Here is a 22595-nt window from a genome sequence, read left to right as displayed (position 1 = left end):
TTACTGATGGTGAAATAACCTAATAGACGAATGGCATTTGGCTCTTCTGGATTTCAATTCACTCACTATGTATGTATGTAATGTGTATGATCTTATATTGTGGAAGAGTTTATTGAACAATCTTTTAGATCAGAATGTTTTGGTAATGCAGCCTTCTGGCTAATTGAAATTTTCAGTGTATCTTAAATGCATAGCACTCCCTTACACTCTGCATGTACTCTCTCTGCCTATTTCATAGAGAAAATAGAGACCATTAGGCTTGAACTCTCTCAGGCTTCCACTTCACAACTTAGCTTTATTCCCCTATACTTATCTTCTTCCTTGTCTCAGGAAGTATCTGATCTGTTCTTACAGCTGTCTAAATACAGGTTCGATTGTGTCACTTACATTCTTAAAAAATAAACAATACCACATTGCTTAAAGGATAAAGTCCAGGCTCTGTAGCAGAGTGGGGGAAATTCACCACAGCTTGATCTTTCCACTCCTGTTCTGTCACACTGATCTGTGATCCTGTGCTTCATCCTCACCAGATTACGTGCTCATCCTCAACCAGCTATGGCCTTGTACTTTATCTCTGCCAGAAGGACCTCCATTGTTCAAGGCCCCACTAAAAAACTCTCCTCTACTGTAAGATACCCTGGAGCCTATAAATTAGAATTAATGACACCCTTCTCTTTGTTCTCATAAAACTGCTCATTTACTAATATGGTACTTAGAATATTGAGTGATAGTTTTTTGTATATGTATTGAGTCTCACATCACTTTGTTCTGAAGTCAATTTTCATTGACTAGTCCTAGGAATGGAAGATGAAAGAAGAAATTTGTCCATGTGTGTTTGTACCCCCGGACTTGTTCTAAAAATTGTTGGAATCTGTTCAACAATTATGTTTTTCTTAAAATATAATTCCTCCTAAGTATCTATAGTCTCCCTTCTTCTGCAAAGGCTCTAATTTTTATTTGGAGATCTACCCCACCTCCATGCACTTCAGATGAGACTGACTCTCACCTCCAGGACCTCTGGGTCCTGGCCAAACCATCATTATGTACCATCTCTCTGGCCACAAGGATTGTTTCAGGATCCGTGCAATACCTAAGACTGTGCAAAATCAATGAAACTTGATTATGAGGCTTTGGTTTAATCTTTCAAGGAAGCTGGATATGAACAAGAGAGGATATAGGGTCTGGAGCTGCTGCAGCCTAGGAATGCAAAAAGCGAGAAGCTGCTCTGTTGACCTTGTTAATTCCCAGGTCACACTCCATCAGTCTACCCCTGGACTGTTTTGTTACATGAGCCAAAAGATTCTCTTTGCAATAGAAAGGATCCTAACTGAAGTTATAGTTATTTTACCTTTTAGGTGATCCTCTACAACATGGATATCATTCTTTGGTACAGGACCCCTATCTACACACTGGTTAAACTAGCGGAATCTTTTAAAACTTTTTTTCAGTCAGGACACAAGGATGAAATCTGTGTTCCAGATATACTAAGCAACCAGCAGTACCTTAAACACATGGTATGTCTCTCTCTCCTTTGGCCCGTTGCCCATACAGCACCTTCTGCTTGGAATGCCTTTTCTTCCCTCTCTACCTAACTCTTACTTGTACCTCAAAACCCAACTCAGGTGTTGCATCATCAGGGAAGATCGCTTCTCTTATGAATTCTCCTCATACCCTAAATATACATAAGCAGTATCCTAATGATATGTTAGCTTGTCTTTGTCTTCCACTAGACAGATTCCTTAAGGGCAAAAATGGTTTCTTTTTCAGCTTTATACCTTTAGAACCTGGCATATTTCTTGCCCATAGTGAGCTTTAGTCAATGCTTATTGAATGAACAAATGAAGTCATCTAATTCACTCATTTTACTGATGAGGAAAATTGCTCAGTTCAGAGTAATAACTCACTTGTTCAGTGTCACTCAGCTATTTTATCTACTAAGTTGATTTGTGGAGTTGCCTGTTGAAGTCCAAAAAGGAAGAATATTTTGAGAGAAAAAAATGTACACGCTTCAGCTCACTCAAGTTATTTCACTTAAGTCAACTTTATTAAGATATAATTTATGTACAATAAAATATATTCATTTAAATTATACAGTTCTATAAAGTTTGACAAACGTATAAACCCACATCACCACCACCACAGTCAAGGTACGGAGCATTTCCATCACCTGAAACAATTCTCTTTATGCTCCTTCCAGTTTGATCTTCCATATGCACATTCATTCCAAACAACCATTGATCTGCTCTATCCCTAAATATTACATTGGTCTTTTCTGGAGTTTCATGGAAATGGAATCATACAGATGTACTCTTTTGTGTCTGACTTCTTTTGCTCAGCATGATGTTCTGAGATTCATCCATGTTGTGTGATTAGTTTTCCATTCCTTTTTATGACTTAGTAGTATTTCATACAGTTTGTTTATCCATCATTGTTAACGGGCATCCATGTTGTTCTCATGTTTTCGTGTATTATGGATACAGCCACTATAAACATTTGTGTGCAAGCCTTCATGTAGAATATCTTCATTTCTTTAGGGTAAATACCTAGGAGTAGAATTGCTGAGTCATATGTAAGCATAAATTTAACTTTCTAAGAAACCTCCAAACTCTTTTCTGAAGTGGTTCTACCAGTTTACATTCCCACTAGCAATTTGTAAGAGTTCCAGTTGCTCCAGATCCTCACCAACACTTGGTATTATCATGTTAGTCATTCTAATAGGTGGTTTTAAATTTGCATTTCCCTAGTTACTTATGATGTTGAGCATCTTTTTATGCTCATTTGCCATTTATACATATCCTTTTATAAAGTGTCTAAATCTTTTGCCCGTTTTTAATCAGTTACCTGAAGTTGTAAGAATTCTTTATTCTGGTTACACTTCTGGTTTGTAAAATTTTCTCTCAGCCTGTGGCTTGTCTTTTAATTTTTAACTATCTTTTAAAGAGCAAAAGTTTTAATTTTGTTGAATCAGTTTATCCATTTTTTTATGGTTCATACTTTTTGTCTCCTATCTAACAAATCTTTGTATAACTCAAGGTTACAAAAATTTTTTCCTATGTTTGTTTCTAGAAATTTTATAGTTTTAGTTCTTACATTTAGGCCTTTGATTCTTTTTTTTTTTTTTAGTTAATTTTTGTGTATGGTACCAATTAAGGGTTGAGGGTCACATTTTGCATATGGATGTACAATTGTTCCAGCACCATTTACTAAAAAGCTATCCTTTTATGTCAGCACCTCTGTATAGATTCAATTGATCATATATCTATGGGTTTATTTCTGGACTCTTTATTCTGCTCCATGGATTCATGTCTATACTTATTCCAATATCACACTGTCTTGATTTTTGTAGCTTTAGGGTAAATCTTGAAATCAAGTAGTATAAGCACTCTAATTTTGCTCACCTATGTCAAAACTATTTTGGCTGTTTTAAGTTATTTGCATTTCTAAATCTTAGAATCAGCTTTTCCATTTGTACCAAAAAAAAATAAAAACTGCTACAATTTTTATTTTTATTGAGGTAGCATTAAACCTATAAATAGGTTTGGGAACAGTTGATATCTTAACAATATTGAATCTACCAATCCATGAAATGGACTATCTCTTCATTTTCTTTAGGTTTTGTTTAGTTTCACTCAGCAATATTTTGTGGTTCTCCATGTAGAGTTCTTGTACATATTTTGTTAAAATTATCCCTAATTATTTCACTTTTTATGCTATTGTAAATGGTATTTTTAATTTCAATTTCCAATGGTTTGTTAATATATAGAAATACAGTTGCTTATTTTATATTGACCTTGTACCCTGAGATCTTGCTAAACCTACTACTTCTAGTATCCCTTTTTTGTAGCTGCCCTAGGATTTTCTACATATACAATGTGTCACCTATAAATAAAGACACTTTTATATTTTTTTCAAATCTATATGCCTTTTATTTCTTTTTCTTCCTTTATTCACTGACTGGAACCTGCAGTAGAATATAGAAGTGCTGCAGCTCACCTAATTTTAAATTAAATGTACTCCTTTCTTGAATAAGTGCAACAAATATTTTAAATATATGTCCATTTACTAGTTTGGCCAGTTTAGGGATAAAACAGTGGAAGGAAATGAGACAGATTCAGAATGAGGTGGGGAGACATATTGGTACAAAGTGAAGATAACTGTTAAGTTTTATTTTGCTGATGATCCAAATCGCTTCTTCAGATCATTTAATTAAACAATTGGCCTCAGGTATTAATGTCTTTGTTATGTTAATTAGGTGCTTATTTTATATTACTTCAACTATTCTTTACCCTTAAAACTTTTTTCTTAGATATGTGGTATGCATGTATTTATTCAACAAACACTAAATGCTTACTCTGAACAAGGTACTATTCTGGGTGCTCATGTTTATATGTATTTGTATGTTTGCTTTTTCAGTAATATATGTGGTAAGAGACATTACTTTTTCTGGAACTAGAATACTAACACCTCTTTTTTTGAAGTAATGGTGCTATCCCTTCTATGATAGGAAGAATAATGTTTCCCCAAAGATTTTCATGTCCCAATCCCTGAATCCTGTGAATGTGTTACCTTACATGACAAAAAGGCATGTTGTTTGTGTGATTAATATAAGGGATTTGAGATGGGGCTATTATCCTGGATTATCAGGTGGATTCAATGTAATGACAAGGGTCCTTATAAGGAAAAGAGGGAGGCAGGCAGGAGTATCAGAGTCAGAGAAGGGTTTGAAGATGCTATGGTATTGATTTTGAAAATGGAGGAAGGGGCCATGAGCCAAGGAATGCAGGAATGCATAAGGCAAGGAAATGGAGTCTCACCTAGGGCTTCTGGGAGGAACTTGGCCCTGCTGACACCTTGATTTTCAGACTTCTGACCTTAGAACTGTAACATAATCAATTTGTGTTATTTTAAGCCACTAAATATGTGGTAATTTATTACAGCAACAGCAGGAAACTAACCTACTTCCTCTCAGATAAATTGTGTTTACCATATCGACTGTAACCTATGACAATAAATTCGCATTGCTTCAGTTCTCTTACCTAAAAAATAGGTGATTCTACCTGTCGAGTTCCTCTCATGTGGTTTTTATAATATTCAAATAGGATAAAATTTGTGAAAGTATTTTGAAGACAACCTTCTATTGCTCTGGTGCTGACAGGGAAAAGACCCCAAAAGGCTGGGCTTTTATAAGGCAAGTGTAACGGAGGAAGAGACATGTTGGGGGAAATGCATTGCCAAGTCGTAATGTTTCTCTCCATGTGGAGGGAGTTCACTGGTGTAATGCTTCTCACTCTCTCCTCCCATAGAGAGGAGTGAATTATATTATTGTTGAGGTTGGGATCAATGAGTGGGCCTGTAAATAAAGCCAACCCCTTTCTCTCACCTTTCTTTTAGGGTCTAGCCTCCCAGAGCAAACATATGTTCTGTACTGTTGCTCTATGCCCTAGCTTTAGAAGTCTGGATCCTGTGGTATGGGGAGAAAGTGGGGTGAGGGGGTGGCTGCAGTTGTTCAGGTCATCACTGAGTACATAAGCCCAAGACACACTTTTGAAAAGCCTGTCCTTGCTGCAAAATTAAGTCACATTCCCGGGATTAACTTTATCAGTAGGAAAGAAGATACATCATCTTCATCTGCTTTTATTTACCTAGATTTTCATTTTACCTCTCAAGTACTCAGAACTCAGGCAGGAAGAAGGGTGCTGTTTATTGGACCTCCAAACTTCATTCAGTAGGGCAAAGAGGGCACTTCTCTGGCGGTCCAGTGATTAAGACTCCACCCTCCCAATGCCGGGGGACACTGGTTTGATCCCTGGTCGGAGAAATAAGATCCTGCATGCCGCAAGGCATGGCCAAAAAAAAGAAGGGCAAGGAAGTTAAGGGTTTGAAGGAAAAAACTATAACAATGGGTCATGGAATATAAACTAGAAAAGAAGAAATGAGGGATGAGGAGGGGTTGGTGATTGAGGGCTTTTATTCTCTTATATGAATAAAGAGAAGCGGATGGATTAAAGGTCACAACAAAAAAGTGAAAGCACTTTTGAAGAAAGGGTGCTTTAGCAGGTAGCTTGGAAGAATAATATCTGTAGCCAGGATGAGATATTTGCATTTGAAATTTTGGAGATTATGCCATTTTTGTTGATGTCGAGATCTAAGGCATGGTGGATAGCTATGGTAGGGTAGAAGAACACATCACTGAAAATATGAGGAAGTCAAGAAACCAGGAGTCTGTAGTATTGGATGAATCAATCATCAGCCTACATGTTGAAATCAGCAAGAAGGATGACAGGGGTAGAGATAAGAAGAAAACTGAATTGTGAGTTAGTTTTACTGAGAATGAGGAAGAAAGACCCAGAGGCTACTAATTAGTGACTGTAACATGGAGGAAGAAGAGTGGTACAATTGGATGCTGTGAGCCTCAAAGGAGCAGAAGGGGTTTGCAAGAGGGAAGTGGGGATAAAACTCCAACTGGCATTGAGGAGTAAGGCTGATGCTGAAGCACTTTGGGTCTGAGGGAAAAGAAAGAATCCATTTGAGAGGGCTACATAGAAACCATGTCCCCAGGATACAGCCACCGTCAGTTAAGAGGTGAATACAGTCTTCAGAGAAAGGGTTGAAAAATACAAGGGTTCATTGATTTCACATTGGGAATTAGGAATTTTAAGAGACAAAGGGGGAGGAATTTACTAGGGAGAGGAATGAAGGGTGGATGGGAATTAGGTCCGAATAAAGGAAGAAAGTTTAGGTTAGTAATTGATGACTGGGAAGCTTAGAATTCTGATGGAGAGAGGAATAAATGGAATCCTCTCAGAGATGATTGCTGTGCTCCAGACTGTTTTCTGTGGTGGAGCAGCTGCTCCCTCAGGGAGCCTGGGGTTGGTATGGTCTAATTATAGTCAGCTGCTTCTTCAGTCAGCAGGAGTTGTGGTTGTCTCTGTGCCAGTACTGCACTAGTTTGGTGACTTAACTATTTTTTTCCCCATCCAGTGAATTTGGTTCTCCTCTCCCTCTTTGGGCTTTTGCCTATTCATGTTTCAACTTATTCATGGCTTAGGGAGAGATTATTTTAATTACTCAGACAAAAGGATCCTTCCTTTATAAATGGAATCACTGCAAATTTTCATGAAATAGAAAGCAACAAATTATCTCTAATTACAATTTAATTTGCACCCATTGTACAAGTGATGGATTGACTCATTGAGAGACAATGTGTGTATGTGAGAGAGAGAGAAAAAATGAATGAATGAATGAATGAAAGGATGAGAATGTCAATGTTAAGACTGTATATGAAGAAACTCTCTCACCTTTCAAAGGACTGTGTGCCTTACCCTCAAAGAAGGGCATACTATTTTTTGTGTTGATGGGCTTCCTCCCCTTATTGTAGGAGAAAAGTGGCTGAATAATTAAACATCTCGTGTGTGAGAGCCTAAAGAAAATGGAAAGACCGGAATAAATGTATGGGAAGAAAGATTTAGATCTGCGGACAGGCCTCTAGGACCCCAACTCTGACAGGGCTCTGACATTGCCAGGCTGGTGGCCAAGTTCACAAATGTTGTAAGGGGACACTGTATGAGGGACAAGAACTCCCCTGGACAGAAGGCCAACCCAGGACTTCAGCCCTAGGACAAGGTCAGTGGCCTCACTTTATTTATTTTTGGCTGCATTGGGTCTTTGTTGCTGCGCGTGGGCTTTCTCTAGTTGTGACGAGCGGGGGCTACTCTTCGTTGCGGTGGCTTCTCATTCTGGTGGCTTCTCTTGTTGCGGAGCACAGGCTCTAGGCGCGTGGGCTTCAGTAGTTGTGTCACGTGGGCTCAGTAGTTGTGGCTCACGGGCTCTAGAGCGCAGGCTCAGTAGTTGTGGTGCACGGGCTTAGTTGCTCCATGGCATGTAGGATCTTCCCAGACCAGGGCTCAAACCCATGTCCCCTGCATTGACAGGAGGATTCTTAACCACTGTGCCACCAGGAAGCCCCCCATATTTTTTTATGCTCTGTTAGACATAAACTTTAAGCCCAGCTCCACCATTTGCTAGCTATGTGACCTTGGTGAAATTACCTAAACTTTATAAGCCTTAATTTCTTCATCTATAAAATGCTAATTAGAACCAAATAGGACTGATTACTCTGAAAATTAAATGAGACAATGCATATAAAACATTTCACATGACACTTTACCTACAAAGAAGAAAGGAAACTGTTCTTTTCCTCAAGAGGTATAGAATTAATAGGTACATAGTCACACCAAAAATAACAAGTCCTGAATAGAAGGGCCCACCAAAATCTCTGCCATTTTTAGGATTTCATGATCAATACATTTGGGAAATGTGTAGTACAATATCTTCCTTTTGGAGATTTACACTGCCATTAGAGACTCTGAGAACTCTTGCAATAAACAACCTGATTACTTAGCCCTTGGTTTTTCAACATCGTATGTACACAGACTATTAACATCTTGCAGATTTAGTCTTCCCCAAAGCACAGTTTGGGGAAACTTCCACTTCTGTCCAAGGTGGTTGTTATTGACTGTTTGTGTTGCCCCCAAATTCATATGTTGAAGCCCTAACACAGAATGGGATGGTATTAGGAGGTAGGACCTGTGGGAGGTAATTAGGTTTAGATGAAGTCATGAGGGTGGAGCCTCCTGATGGGATTAGTGTCTTTATAAGAGGAGGAAGAGACCAGAGCCCTCTCTCCAGCACAAGGAAGAAAAGGTCCTGTGGGCACACCAAGATATATTAGCCACCACAAGCCAAGGGAAGAGGCCTTAGAATGAAGTCTACCTTGCCAGAAACTTGATCTTGGACTTTCCAGCCTCTAGAACTGTGAGAAATAAATTTCTGTTGTTTAAGCCTCCCAGTCTATGGTATTTTGTTATAGCAGCCAGTTAATGAAATAATTGGAATCATATCTACTCTCTCCCTAAAACAACTAAAAAACAAACTAAAACAACAGGTCTCAAGACATGTGGGACATCAGACACTAAGGACAGTGAACCTTACATTGTCCCAACTTACTGCCTATAGAAAGGTCCCATGATGCAACATAGGAAGGGGAAACCCAGTAAGAATTTGATGGTCTCCCTGAGTTGAAGAAATGGAACTAGGAGGCCAAGGAGGCCAAGGCAACACGAGTTTGCAGGACAGAGTACTGGAGAGGAGAACGATGCACAGAGAAGTGAAACTAAGGATCTGCAAAAAAATCCTTTTCAACTATCCAGCTGAGAGCTTTCCTCAGAGCATGCATGTGAGGAAAGTACCCAAGGCCAAGGAAAACAAAAACTACCCAAAAGTATTAGAACAATCCCTTGAGCTCACACAGGGCCAGGATGGTGCCTGTTCCCACCAGTCAAAGTGTAAAACCTCATAATTCATGGGGCATTAGGCAGAGTATTCAAAAGGGGTTTGCCTCATTAGTGGAGAATATTAATCCTCAAACCAATGGTGCTCTGGTCCCACCTAACAAACCTTAACAGCAAAACTGAAGATCAAATGGTTTCCAAGTAACTTAACCCTATCCCAAAAGAGAGTTCAAGAATATCTATAGGAATACGAATATACCCAGCACCCAACAAGGTAAAATTTACAATATTTGGCATTTAATTTAAAAATTACCAGGCATGCAAAGAAGTAGAAAAATTCACTTCATAAGAGGCAAAAAACCAGTAAATCAAAACTGATTGAGGGGCTTCCCTGGTGGCACAGTGGTTAAGAATCCACCTGCCAATGCAGGGGACACGGGTTCGAGCCCTGGTCCAGGAGGATCCCACATGCTGCGGAGCAACTAAGCCTGTGTGCCGCAACTACTGAGCCCGTGCACCTAGAGCCTGCGAGTCACAACTACTGAGCCCACGCGCCACATCTACTGAAGCCCACACGCTCTAGAGCCTGTGCTCCGCAACAAGAGAAGCCTGCGCACTGCAACGAAGAGTAGCCCCCGCTCGCTGCAACTAGAGAAAGCCCGCCCACAGCAACGAGGACCCAACACAGCGAAAAATAATAAATAAATAGAAATAAATAAATTTATTTTAAAAAAAACTGATTGAAAAGACACAGATGATAGAATGTGTGAATAAGGACATTAAAACAGTTTTTTTATAACCGTGTCCTATATGTTCAAAAAGCTAAAGGAAAAACTAACCATGTTAAGTAGAGACATGGAAGATATTTAAAAGTTCCAAATCAATCTTCTGGAGAAAAATAAAAATACAGTGAGATGAAAAATTTCTGGATGTTTTAACATAAAATTAGACATTTCAGAAGAAAAGATTAGTGAAACATGAAGAAATTGCAATAGAAAGTATACAAAATGAAATACAAAGAAAAAAAAGACTGGAAGAAAAATGAAAAGATAAATGAGATATATGTCAGCTTCAGACAACCTAATATACTTGTAATTAGAATCCCTAAGGTGGGGGGTAGGGAGGATGATATTTGCAAAAATAAAGGTAAAAAATTTTCCAAATTTGATGAAAAATAACTTCATGTGCAAGAAGATCAACAAACCCCAAGCACAAGAAATATAAACAAACCACAACAAGACAAATCATAAATTTGGTTAAAAGTAGTGATAAAGAAAAAATCTTAAAAGCAGCTGAAGAACTCCCATTCTATGCAGAGAAATGAGGTTAAGGATGACAGCATATTACTTGCCAGAAACGTGCCACCTAGAAGACAGTGGAGTAATATCTTTAAAGTACTGAAAGAAAAAATATTGTCAATCTAGAATTTTTTACCCAGTAAAATTATCTTTCAAGAATGAATGGGAAGGGACTTCCCTGGTGGCACACTGGTTGAGAATCCGCCTGCCAATGCAGGGTACACGGGTTCGATCCCTGGTGCAGGAAGATCCCAAATGCTGCAGAGAAACTAAGCCGGTGCACCACAACTACTGAGCCCACACACCAGAACTATTGAAGCCCATGTCCCTAGAGCCCATGCTCCACAACAGGAAAAGCCACCGCAATGAGAAGCCCACGCATCGTAACAAAGAGTAGCCCCCGCTCACCACAGCTAGAGAAAACCCTCGCACAGCAACGAAGACCCAATGCAGCCAAAAATAAAATTAAAATTAAAAAAAAATCTTAACACTTAAAAAAAAGAAACTTAAAAAGAAAGAATGAATGGGAAATAAAAATAATTTTTTCACACATTCAAAAGCTGAAAGAATTTATCACCAGCAGACATGCCTTAAAAGAAATGGTAGGAGGCGGAGTCAAGATGGTGGTGTGGGAAGACGTGGAGTTAGCATCTCCCCACAACTAGACTGCCTGCCGGCTGCTGGTGGGGAACTCTGACGCCCAAGGAGACAGGAGGAACCCCAAAGTGAACCAGTAGGACATAGGGGGACAGAGCAGGGAGGAAAAGTGAAGCCAGACAGGATCAGCGACCCTGAGGCTGGGGACATCATGAAAGGCAGGCGGGAGGGACTCTCCAGGAAGAGCGGGAGAGGAGTGGAGGGCAATCACCTGGCCCATTCGGGCCAGGAAGCCTGCTGAGCTCCCAAGCCAGTAACCCCCCCAAAGCCCCATCCAGGCCATGTGGGTCCTAGGGGCATAGGAGAGAGGCTGGGGAGATCAGCAGAGGCAGGTGGGAGGGGCCCTCCCAGACCAGAGGAGCAGGAGAGGAGAGGAGGGCATGTGCCCTGCCCACTCGAGCCCGGGAAGCCTGCTGGGCTCCCAGGTGAGGTCCCCCGCCCTCTGAGACAAGGGGTGGGGGGCACACCTGGGCCCCTTCTGTTCCTTGAGCCTAAGCCCCACCCCCCACAGCCCCCAGGGCCTTTTCCAGCCCTGTGGGTCCTAAACATAGGCCCCGCCCACCATCCAAAGGTCACCTTTGCTTAGGCCCTGCCCTCCACAGCCAAGGCCTTTCCCCCCCTTTTTCTTTCTTTCTTTTCCCTCCTCCTCTTTTTTACTAATGTGGTACTGATGTACCTTCCTGTTGTTGATTCATCTGTATTTTTATTTTTATATTCTTTCTAACATATCTGTTAGTTTCCGAGTCTAATTTTATTTTTTACTTTGTTATTGTTCTCTTTTTCTTTTTTTTTTGCCACCCCACGTGGCTTGCGTGATCTTGGTTCACGAGCCGGGGGTCGGGCCGAAGCTCCTGTGGTGGGAGCTCCAAGTCCGAACCACTGGACTAACAGAGAACCACAGATGCCAGGAAATATTCATTGGAGTGAGGTCTCACAAAGTTCCTCATCTCAGCACCAAGACCCAGCTCTACGCAATAGCCTACAAACTCCAGTGAAGGAAGCCTCAGGCCAAACAACCAGTAAGACAGGAACACAATCCCACTCATTAAAAAAAGAAAAAAATGAGATGGCAGAAAAATATGTCACAGATGAAGGAGCAAGGTAAAAACCTACAAGACCAAATAAATAAAGAGGAAATAGGCAATCTACCTGAAAAAGAATTCAGAGTAGTGATAGTATAGATGTTCCACAATCTTGGAAGTAGAATGGAGGCACGGATTGAGAAAATACAAGAAAAGTTTAACAAAGATCTAGAAGAACTAAAGAACAAACAGAGAGATGAACAACACAATAACTGAAATGAAAAATACGCTAGAAGGAATCAATAACAGAATAACTGAGGCAGAAGAACGAATAAGTGAGCTGGAAGAGAAAATGGTGGAAATAACAGCTGAGGAGCAGAATAAAGGAAAAAGAATGAAAAGAATTGAAGACAATCTCAGAGACCTCTGGGACAACACTAAACGCACCAACATTCAAATTATAGGGGTCCCCAAAGAAGAAGAGAAAAAGAAAGGATCTGAGAAAATATTTGAAGAGATTATAGTTGAAAACTTCCCTAATGTGGGAAAGGAAATAGTCCAAGTCCAGGAAGCACAGAGAGTCCCATACAGGATAAACCCTAGGAAAAACACACCAAGACTCATATTAATCAAATTAACAAAAATTAAATTCAAAGAAAAAATATTAAAAGCAGCAAGGGCAAAACAAAAAATAACATACAAAGGAATCCCCGTAAGATTATCAGCTGATTTTTCAGTGGAAACTCTGCAGGCCAGAAGGGAGTGGCAGGATATACTTAAAGTGATGAAAGAGAAAAACCTACAACCAAGATTACTCTACCCAACAAGGATCTCATTCACATTTGATGGAGAAGTCAAAAGCTTTTCAGACAAACAAAAGGTAAGAGAATTCAGCACCACCAAACCAGCTTTACAACAAATGCTGAAGAAACTTCTCTAGGTGGGAAACACAAGAGAAGAAAAAGACCCACAAAAACAAACCCAAAACAATTAAGAAAATGGTAATAGGAACATACATATCAATAATAACCTTGAATGTAAATGGATTAAAGGCCCCAACCAAAAGACACAGACTGGCTGAATGGATACAAAAGCAAGAGCCATATATATGCTGTCTACAAGACACCCACTTCAGACCTAGGGACACATATGGACTGAAAGTGAGGGGATGGAAAAAAATATTCCATGCAAATGGAAATCAAAAGAAAGCTGGAGTAGCAATACTCGTATCAGATAAAATAGACTTTAAAATAAAGACTGTTACAAGAGATAAGGAGGGACACTAAGGATCAACCCAAGAAGAAGATATAACACTTATAAATGTTTATGCACCCAACATAGGAGCACCTCAATACATAAGGCAAATGCTAACAGCCATGAAAGGAGAAATTGACAGTAACACAGTAATAGTAGGGGACTTTAACACCCTACTTACACCAATGGACAGATCATCCAAACAGAAAATAAATAAGGAAACACAAGCTTTAAATGACACAATAGACCACATAGATTTAATTGATATTTATAGACCATTCCACCCAAAAGTGGCAGAATACACTTTCTTCTCAAGTGCACACAGAACATTCTCCAGAATAGATCACATCTTGGGTCACAAATCAAGCCTCGGAAAATTTTTAAAAATTGAAATCGTATCCAGCATCTTTTCTGACCACAATGCCATGATTTTGGAAATCAATTACAGGAAAACAACTGTAAAAAACACAAATACAAGGAGGCTAAACAGTGCACTACTAAATAACCAAGAGATCACTGAAGAAATTGAAGAAGAAATAAAAAAATACATAGAAACAGATGACAAGAAAAACATGACAACCCAAAACCTATGGGATGCAGCAAAAGCAGTTCTAAGAGGGCAGTTTATAGCAATTCAATCTCACCTTAAAAACAAGAAAAATCTCAAATAAACAATCTAACCCCACACATAAAACAACCAGAGAAAGAATAACAAAGAAAACCCAAAGTCAGTAGAAGGAAAGAAATCATAAAGATCAAAGCAGAAATAAATGAAATAAAAATGAAGAAAATAGCAAAGGTCAGTAAAACTAAAAGCTGTTTTTTGAGAAGATAAACAAAATTTATAAACCCTTAGCCAGACTCATCAAGAAAAGAAGGGAGAGGATGCAGACCAATAAAATTAGAAATGAAAAAGGAGAAATCACAACTGACACGGCAGAAATACAAATGATTATAAGAGACTACTACAAACAACTATATGCCTATAAAATGGACAACCACGAAGAAACGGACAAATTCTTGGAAAAGTACAATTTTCCAAGACTGAACCAGGAAGAATTAGAAAATATAAACAGACCTATCACAAATAATGAAATTGAAACTGTAATTAAAAATCTTCCAACAAACGAGAGCCCAGGACCAGATGGCTTCACAGGCGAATTCTATCAAACATTTAGAGAAGAGCTAACACCAATCCTTCTCAAACTTTTCCAAAAAATTGCAGAGGGAGAAACACTCCCAAATTCATCCTATGAAGTCACCATCACCCTGATATCAAAACCAGAAAAAGATATAACAAAAAAAGAAAATTATAGACCAATATCACTGATGAACATAGATGCAAAAATCCTGAACAAAATACTAGCAAACAGAATCCAACAGCACATTAAAAGGATCATACAACATGATCAAGTGGGATTTATCCCAGGGATGCAAGGATTCTTCAATATACACAAATGAATCAATGTGATACACCACATTAACAAATTAAGGAATAAAGTCCATATGATCATCTCAGTAGATGCAGAAAAACTTTTGACAAAATTCAACACCCATTTATTATAAAAAAGTCCCCAGAAAATGGGCATAGAGGGAACCTACTTCAACATAATAAAGGCCATATATGACAAACCGACAGCAAGCATCATACTCAATGGTGAAAAACTGAAAGCATTTCCGCTAAGACCAGGAACAAGACAAGGATGTCCACTCTTGCCACTCTTATTCAACATAGTTTTGGAAGTCTTAGCCACAGCAATCAGCGAAGAAAAAGAAATAAAAGGAATACAAATTGTAGAATGGGCATCATAAGAAAATCTACAAAGAACAAATGCTGGAGAGGGTGTGGAGAAAAGGGAACCCTCTTGCACTGTTGGTGGGAATGTAAATTGATACAGCCACTATGGAGAACAGTATGGAGGTTCCTTAAAAAATGAAAAATAGAATTACCATATGACCCAGCAATCCCACTACTGGACATACACCCTGAGAAAACCATAATTCAAAAAGAGACATGTACCACAATGTTCATCGCAGCACTGTTTACAATAGCCAGGACATGGAAGCAACCTTAGTGTCCATCGACAGATGAATGGATAAAGAAGATGTGGCACATGTATGCAATGGAATATTACTCAGCCATAAAAAGAAATGAAATTGAGTTATTTGTAGTGAGGTGGATGGACCTAGAGTCTGTCATACAGAGTGAAGGAAGTCAGAAAGAGAAAAGCAAATACCGTATGCTAACGCATATACATGGAATCCAGAAAAACAAAAATGGTACTGATGAACCTAGTTACAGGGCAGGAATAAACACGTAGACATAGAGAATCGACTTGAGGACATGGAGTGGGAGGGGGAAGCTGGGCGAAGTGAGAGTAGCATCAACATATATACACTACCGAATGTAAAATAGTTGGCTGGTGGGAAGCAGCAGCATAGCACAGGGAGATCGGCTCAGTGCTTTGCGATGACCTAGAGGGGTGGGATAAGGAGGATGGGAGGGAGGCTCAAGAGGGAGAGCATACGGGGGACATGTGTATGCATATGGCTGATTCACTTTGTTGTGCAACAGAAACTAACACAGTATTGTGAAGCAATTATACTCCAATAAAGATCTATTTAAAAAAACCATAATGAAAAAGAATATTATATATGTAAAATTGAGTCACTTTGCTGTACAGCAGAAATTAACACAACATTGTAAATCAACTATACTTCAATAAAGTTAATTTTAAAGAAATGGTAAAGGGAATCCTGCAAGCAGAAGGAAAATGACATTAGAAGGAAACCTGGATCTACACAAAGTAATGGAGAGCACTGGAAATAATAATTATGTAGGTAAATATAAAAACTTTTTTCTTATTATTTAAATCTATTTTTAAAATAAACCGTGTCAAGCAAAAATAATAAGAAATTATGAGGTTTATATAGAAGTAAAATGCATGGCAATAGCACAACAGCAAGTAGGGTAGAAATGTAGTATACATACGGTTTAAGGTTGTCCACATGAGTGGTATGAATATCACTGGAAGGTATACTATGATAAGTTTAAGATGTGTATAATAAATCCTAAGGCATCCACTAAAATAAAACAACAGTTATTATAATAAGCCAAAGGAGATAAAGTGGAATCATAAAAACATGCAGTTCAAAAGAAGGCAGAAAAAGGAGTAAAAAAGATACAAAATAGACATGGAGAAAATAGAAAATAGCAAAATATTGAGCCAAATCAATAATCACATTAAAATGTAAGATTTAAATGTAAACATTTCAATTAAAAGGCAGAGATTGTCAGATTAGATAAAAAACAAGACCTAACTATATACTCCTTTTAATTAACCCACATTATTATGAGGGTATATTTAGGTTAAAAGGATGAAAAAAGATATAGCATGCTAATACTAATCAAAAGTAACCTGGAGTGGCTGTATAACTATCAGACAAATTAGATTTCAAAGTAAAGAAAGGAACGTTACCATAATGATAAAAGGTGAAATCATCAAGAATATATAATAGCCCTAAATGTTTATACATACAAGAGTTTCTAAAATTATGAAGCAAAACTGATAGAGGTGCAAGGAAAAAGAGACAAATCTAAAATCATAGTGAGAGATTTTAGCACCCCTCTATCAATTATTTACAGAGAAATTAGGCAGACAAATCAGGATGTTGGTGTTGGTAGTTTTGTGCTGATCTTCTGAGGTTCGTTCTGTGCTCTTTCAACACATAATTTCAAACCTTTTTTTTTTTTAATTTCAAGAAAATTTTCTTGAAATATAGTGTTTAGTATTTGTTCTGTTTCCTTGTTTTTGGTTTTCTTCTACAGGAAACCCTGGGATAGTAGACCCCCTGATATCTTTACATAGCTCTATTAGATAAGCCTTCTTCACTTTTCAGTGAATGAAACTGATGATCAGAAAGATTATGCAATTTGTTCAAGCTTACACAGCTTGTAGGAATAGAACTAGAACTCTGGGCTGCTCAACTCTGAATCCCGAGGTCTTTCTCCCACACTACCCTGCTGCCTGGATCCAGAAATCGGCCTTTCACTGTGTTTGTTTCACTGCCTTTCCTTCCCATGGTCACTCTCATATGTCTTAAAACCTTGCTTCTCAAAGTAAGGTCCTTGGACCAGCAGCATTGGCATCACCTGGGAACTCATTAGAACTGCAGAATCTCCCTTGCTTCAGGACTTCTGAATGAGAATCCGAATTTTTACAAGACGGCCTGGTGATTCCTGTGCCGTTAAAATTTGAGAAGCACTGCTCTAGGAGAAATATCTGAAGGTGCTTCATGCAGCGGTTCTCAAACTTTTACTGCCCATTAGAATCACCTTGGAATCATTTAAAAATCCTGATACCCAGGCCACAATTCCTACCAAGTAAGTCAGAATCTCTTGGGATGGAGCCCATGCATCAGTATATTTTAAAACTCCCCAAAAGTACAGCCAAGTTTGGACACCAGTGCTTAAGGGAGAGCTTTTTAGTTCTTAATGTTCCTAGGAATCACCCGGGAGCATCTTAAACGACAGATACTGATTTAGTGGATCTGGGGCGGGGCCTGAGATTCTGCATTTCTAACAAGTTCCCAGATGACAGATGCTACTGGTCCGAGGAGTTTCTGGAGCAAAATGAAACTCCCTGGGGTTTCTTTCAACAATACCAATAAACGCAAATAGCACAGAATCAAGGCAAGCTTATCTAAGGCACAGTCCTGGCCTGCTCATCTCTGAGTGAGATGCAATAAGGAGCTCTGGGAGAAGGGAGCGGGCGCTTCAGGCTCTTCCGTGGCCTTCCCGCTTGCTTCACACCTGGTGCTGGGCCTGGCAGCCACACCAAGCCCGGGCTGATGGGCCAGCCAGCATCGGCTGCTGCACTGGGGCCCCAGGGCAGAGCTCTTGCAAGTACGCGCTTCTCCTTTCTGGCTGCCTGTGCCTTCACGGGCCATCTACCTTTTCTTCCCCTAGTTATTCTCTCACTTCTCCCTGGGCTCCTGCGTCTAGGCTTACCAGCAGGCCCTGGGACACTTGCTCGGCCCCGTGTGTGCTTACTCGGGCTTTAGACTAAGTCAAAACTGCAAAAGTTCAGGCCATAACACTGAGGAACTCAAGCCAGGAGAATAAGGGCCACAGGATGAGTGACAAAGAGACCCGGAGTGACGGAACTCGATTTGTTGTTCATCCCGGCTCCATGCATGGCAGGCAAGGTTCGGTCTGACGACTGGAGCTTGGCAGGACTTAACACACACTGTGCTCACTCCAGCTTCTAATTTACATATTTTTCTCCCTTGGCAAGACCCAAGCAACTGTCATCAGCAGGTTGCGTGGGACCTGCCGAGTGCGAGGCGGGCCTGTGTTGGGTCCAGAGTTTTGACTCAGATCCCCTGGCCTCCAGCAGGCAGGGCTGGGTTGGTTGGTTGTGACGCGAAGGCTGAGTAAGGGGTCCCTCTGGGCACACTGAGGCTGAGGAAGCCCCCTGGCCCTGTTTCTAAGAAGGCAGGACACTTACCCAAAATTCCAGTGGGCCCAAAATTAACCTATACAACAGAGCAAACTAATTCACTTTTCTCTAGGGTTGGCAGAAAAAAAAAGAAAAATGGGAAAGGAAGGGAAAACTGAGACCTTAAGATGTCTAGTGCACAGGCCGCCAAGTAGGGGATTCTTTCTAACTGGGATTATCCCATGTTTTTTATTTGGGGCTTGTTCACTGATGTTTCTAAGCCCTACTTACAAGGCATTTTACCACGTGCCACATAAAACTAGTCATCAGAACACAAACTGTTTACCCTCTGCAATAACACCTGCCCACCCCCCGCCCTTCCCACCCTCCAGATTCTTGAGACTCTCTTTAATTTCCTGCCAGTTTCCAAGGATTTAGAGAAAGCCACTCTGGGAACTAAAAGACTTAATGTAGCTCAAAGGCTGAGCAAGTTTCTCCTCTCTACTGATAGCATAATTAATCCTTATTGTTCCCCAAAGGATAGCCAAGGGAATGCTTCATTCCCCAGACGCGGGTGTTCAACAACCTCCCAGAGGCTCTGGTCCCAGCTACTAAGTGGCCAAGTACCCACAGCGCAATCAGTGGGTTGGACCCAGCCTCTCAGATGGGCCTCTGGTCTCCCATGGCCAGTCTAAGTAGATTTAGTTTCCTGTCTTCACTTCCCCAAGCCTAATAACACCCCCTCGGGGGGCACTATTTAAATGTAGGCATTTGAGGGTGGAAACAAAAGAAGAAATTATTTCCTGGCGAGTGAGTAATTGGCCTAGTGAAACCTCACCTGGGGGTAGCTAGTTAACCAGTAGAGAGCAGAGGCGGAAGCAGCTCTGGAGGGAAGTACCCGACAAGTGGAGAAACAGCCCAGTGTGTGGAGATTGTCTGTTTATGGGACTGGAAGTTTCAGCCTGGCCACTGGGGCCCTCTGACAGCCCTAAGCATCCAATAAATTAGAGGAACTTCTTAAGGGCTCTAAGACCCAGACCTTGAGCTGTCTGCCTTGGAAAGCCCGAGTTAAGGTCCTGCTCTCACCCACTTGTTCTTGGTGTGGTTGCTAAGGAGCAGCGTCCCCATCGCCTGGGGATTTGTTAGAAATGCACATTTTCAGGCACCGTCCCAGACCCGCTGAGTTCAAATCTCTGGTGGTGGCATCCAGCAATCTGTGACTTAACAAGCCCTCCAGGTGATTCTGGCACAGGCTCAAGTACGAGGACTACTGCTCATCGTTTATTCAGCCCCTTGATATCAGGCTGCTTTGGGACCATCCAGAGGTAATGGATGTGACTTTGGGTCACAAAGTGGGGCTTCCAAGTTAGATTGTCAGGTTCTGAATATTAGCTCTGCAACTTCCTAGTCATGTGACCTTGCAAATTGGTTCCCTCGGCTCTAAGATGGGGGAAATAACACTTCTTCCACAGGAGGTCATGAGCATATAATAGTTTCTGTCTCTTTCCCACTCCACTGTTTCTGATAGGAAATTTACAGAACAAGACCTACTGTCCTTAGAGTGAAAATCGGCAAGACAGGAAATGGCCACACATGTATAGGATGCTAATGTTAATATATTTTAATTAACATTTTTTAATGGTTCTAGGTTTAAGAGTTCAGTTCAGCCTTTGAATCCTGAGGATAAGGATTTTTTCTTTTAGCAGAAATATATTTCCTCATGCTGACTTTCATCCAAATAGTTTCAAAGATTAAATTAAAACTTTCCTAAAAAGTGAAACTTAACTTCATGCAATGATGCTTCCCTTTTTTTTTTTTTTTAATTTTAAAGATATATTTATTGGAATGTAATCTTGGGCCAAAGAATATGAACTCTCTCAAGGATTTTCATATACATGTATCGCCAAAGTACTTTCCATAATCTCTATGTGGCTCTGCAGTCATGCACCTCTTTCATTTAATAACTTTTCAGAATGAGGGAGTTGATTAACTCTCAGCTTCACTTCCTAATTGAATAGAACACAGGAGAGTGAAAGGTAAAAACACATAATAAATGTCCCATTTGGGGCTGAGATGTCAAGGAGCACAGGTGGGCAATGATGTCCCTGAAACAAGACTGTGCCCATAACCGTGATACCTAGTCATTCACTGTATTGTTTGCTGGGACTGCCATAACAAAATACCAGGTTGGGTGACTTAGACAACAGAATTTAATCTTCTCGCAGTTCTGGAGGCCAGAAGTCCAAGATCATGGTGTTGGCAGGCTCCTTCCGAAGTCTCTCTCCTTGGCTTGCAAACGGCTGCCCACTTGCTACCTCTTCACATGGTCTTCCTTCTGTGTGTGCATCCCAGGTTTCTCTTTGTGTGTCCAAATTTCCACTTCTTTTTTTTTTCAAATTGTTTTCTTTTCCTTTTTTTCTTTATTTTTGTATACAGCAGGTTCTTATTAGCTTTCTGTTTTATACGCATCAGTGTATACATGTCAATCCCATCTCCCAATTCATCCCACCACCACCCCCGCCACTTTCCCCACTTGGTGTCCATACGTTAGTCCTCTACATCTGTTTTTTTTTTTACTTTTTAAGAGAGAGAGGAAGCTTAATTTGGGCTTTTCGTATATATAATTCAGGATCAGGCCAAGTTAACAAAACTAATCAAAACAATGTGAGCATTTTCCTTCTCTCTTGAGGCACAACAATTTTGATTCTATATTGCATGCTACATTGTTTTTTACTTACATATTAAAAAGTATATCTTTATAGCAAGGATTTTAGAAAATACAGAGAACTATGAAGAGGAAAGAAAACACCCATATCCTACTGCTTAGAGATCATCACTCAAGTACTGTTAGGGTTTCAGTATATTTCTCTGTGGTTTGGTTTTCTGCTCACAGGTGTAACTATTAATATGTGTACATCTAGAAAAACTTTTTCATAGGAGCTCACTGTATTGTTGTGATCACCCCAACTCAAAATTTGGTTCAATGTCAAAACTGATGATGCCACACCTGCACCAGGAGGACATGAAAAGGTTTATTACTCACACTATGAGGTATTCTGGGGAATGCAGGGCAGGCTTCAAAGGAGGTCCAAAAATGACTCGAAAGAGTAGAGAAAGGAGACTGGCTTGGGGGTTTTAGTGTGGTCAGAAGGGGGCGCTGGGTGAGGGTTCCTGCACGGAGACTGGAGCCTTGCATGGTTTGAACTTCCTGCTGGTGCCAAAGGAGGTTGCACCTGGGCGGGCTCCTCAGCTTGCCCAGCCGTGGGCCAGACAGGGAAAGGGAGAGGGGCTTGAAGGTTGTCGGCAGACAAACCTCAAAACTGGAGTTAGACTCCATTACTTGCACGGTTTTGCATCTTTGTCTTAAATTTAGCGTTGCGCGTTGTACTACGGTTAATGGTGACCAAAAGCTTTATTGTCAGATTAAATTTCTTTTGACATTGGTGTCTTTGGCAATGCCTGTTTTCCCTGTAACTGATCGTTTATTTATTCATATTCCAGAAGGATGTGTAGGTTAAAAAACAACATTGATTTTTTTTCTTATAAAACAAATTTTTAAAGATCATGGAACATACACACACTGCTATATATAAAACATAAACAACAAGGACCTACTGTATAGCACAGGGAGCT

Source organism: Balaenoptera musculus, chromosome 5 (assembly GCF_009873245.2).
Source record: "Balaenoptera musculus isolate JJ_BM4_2016_0621 chromosome 5, mBalMus1.pri.v3, whole genome shotgun sequence".
Classification (NCBI taxonomy): domain Eukaryota; kingdom Metazoa; phylum Chordata; class Mammalia; order Artiodactyla; family Balaenopteridae; genus Balaenoptera; species Balaenoptera musculus.
This window is presented reverse-complemented; position numbering follows the sequence as displayed.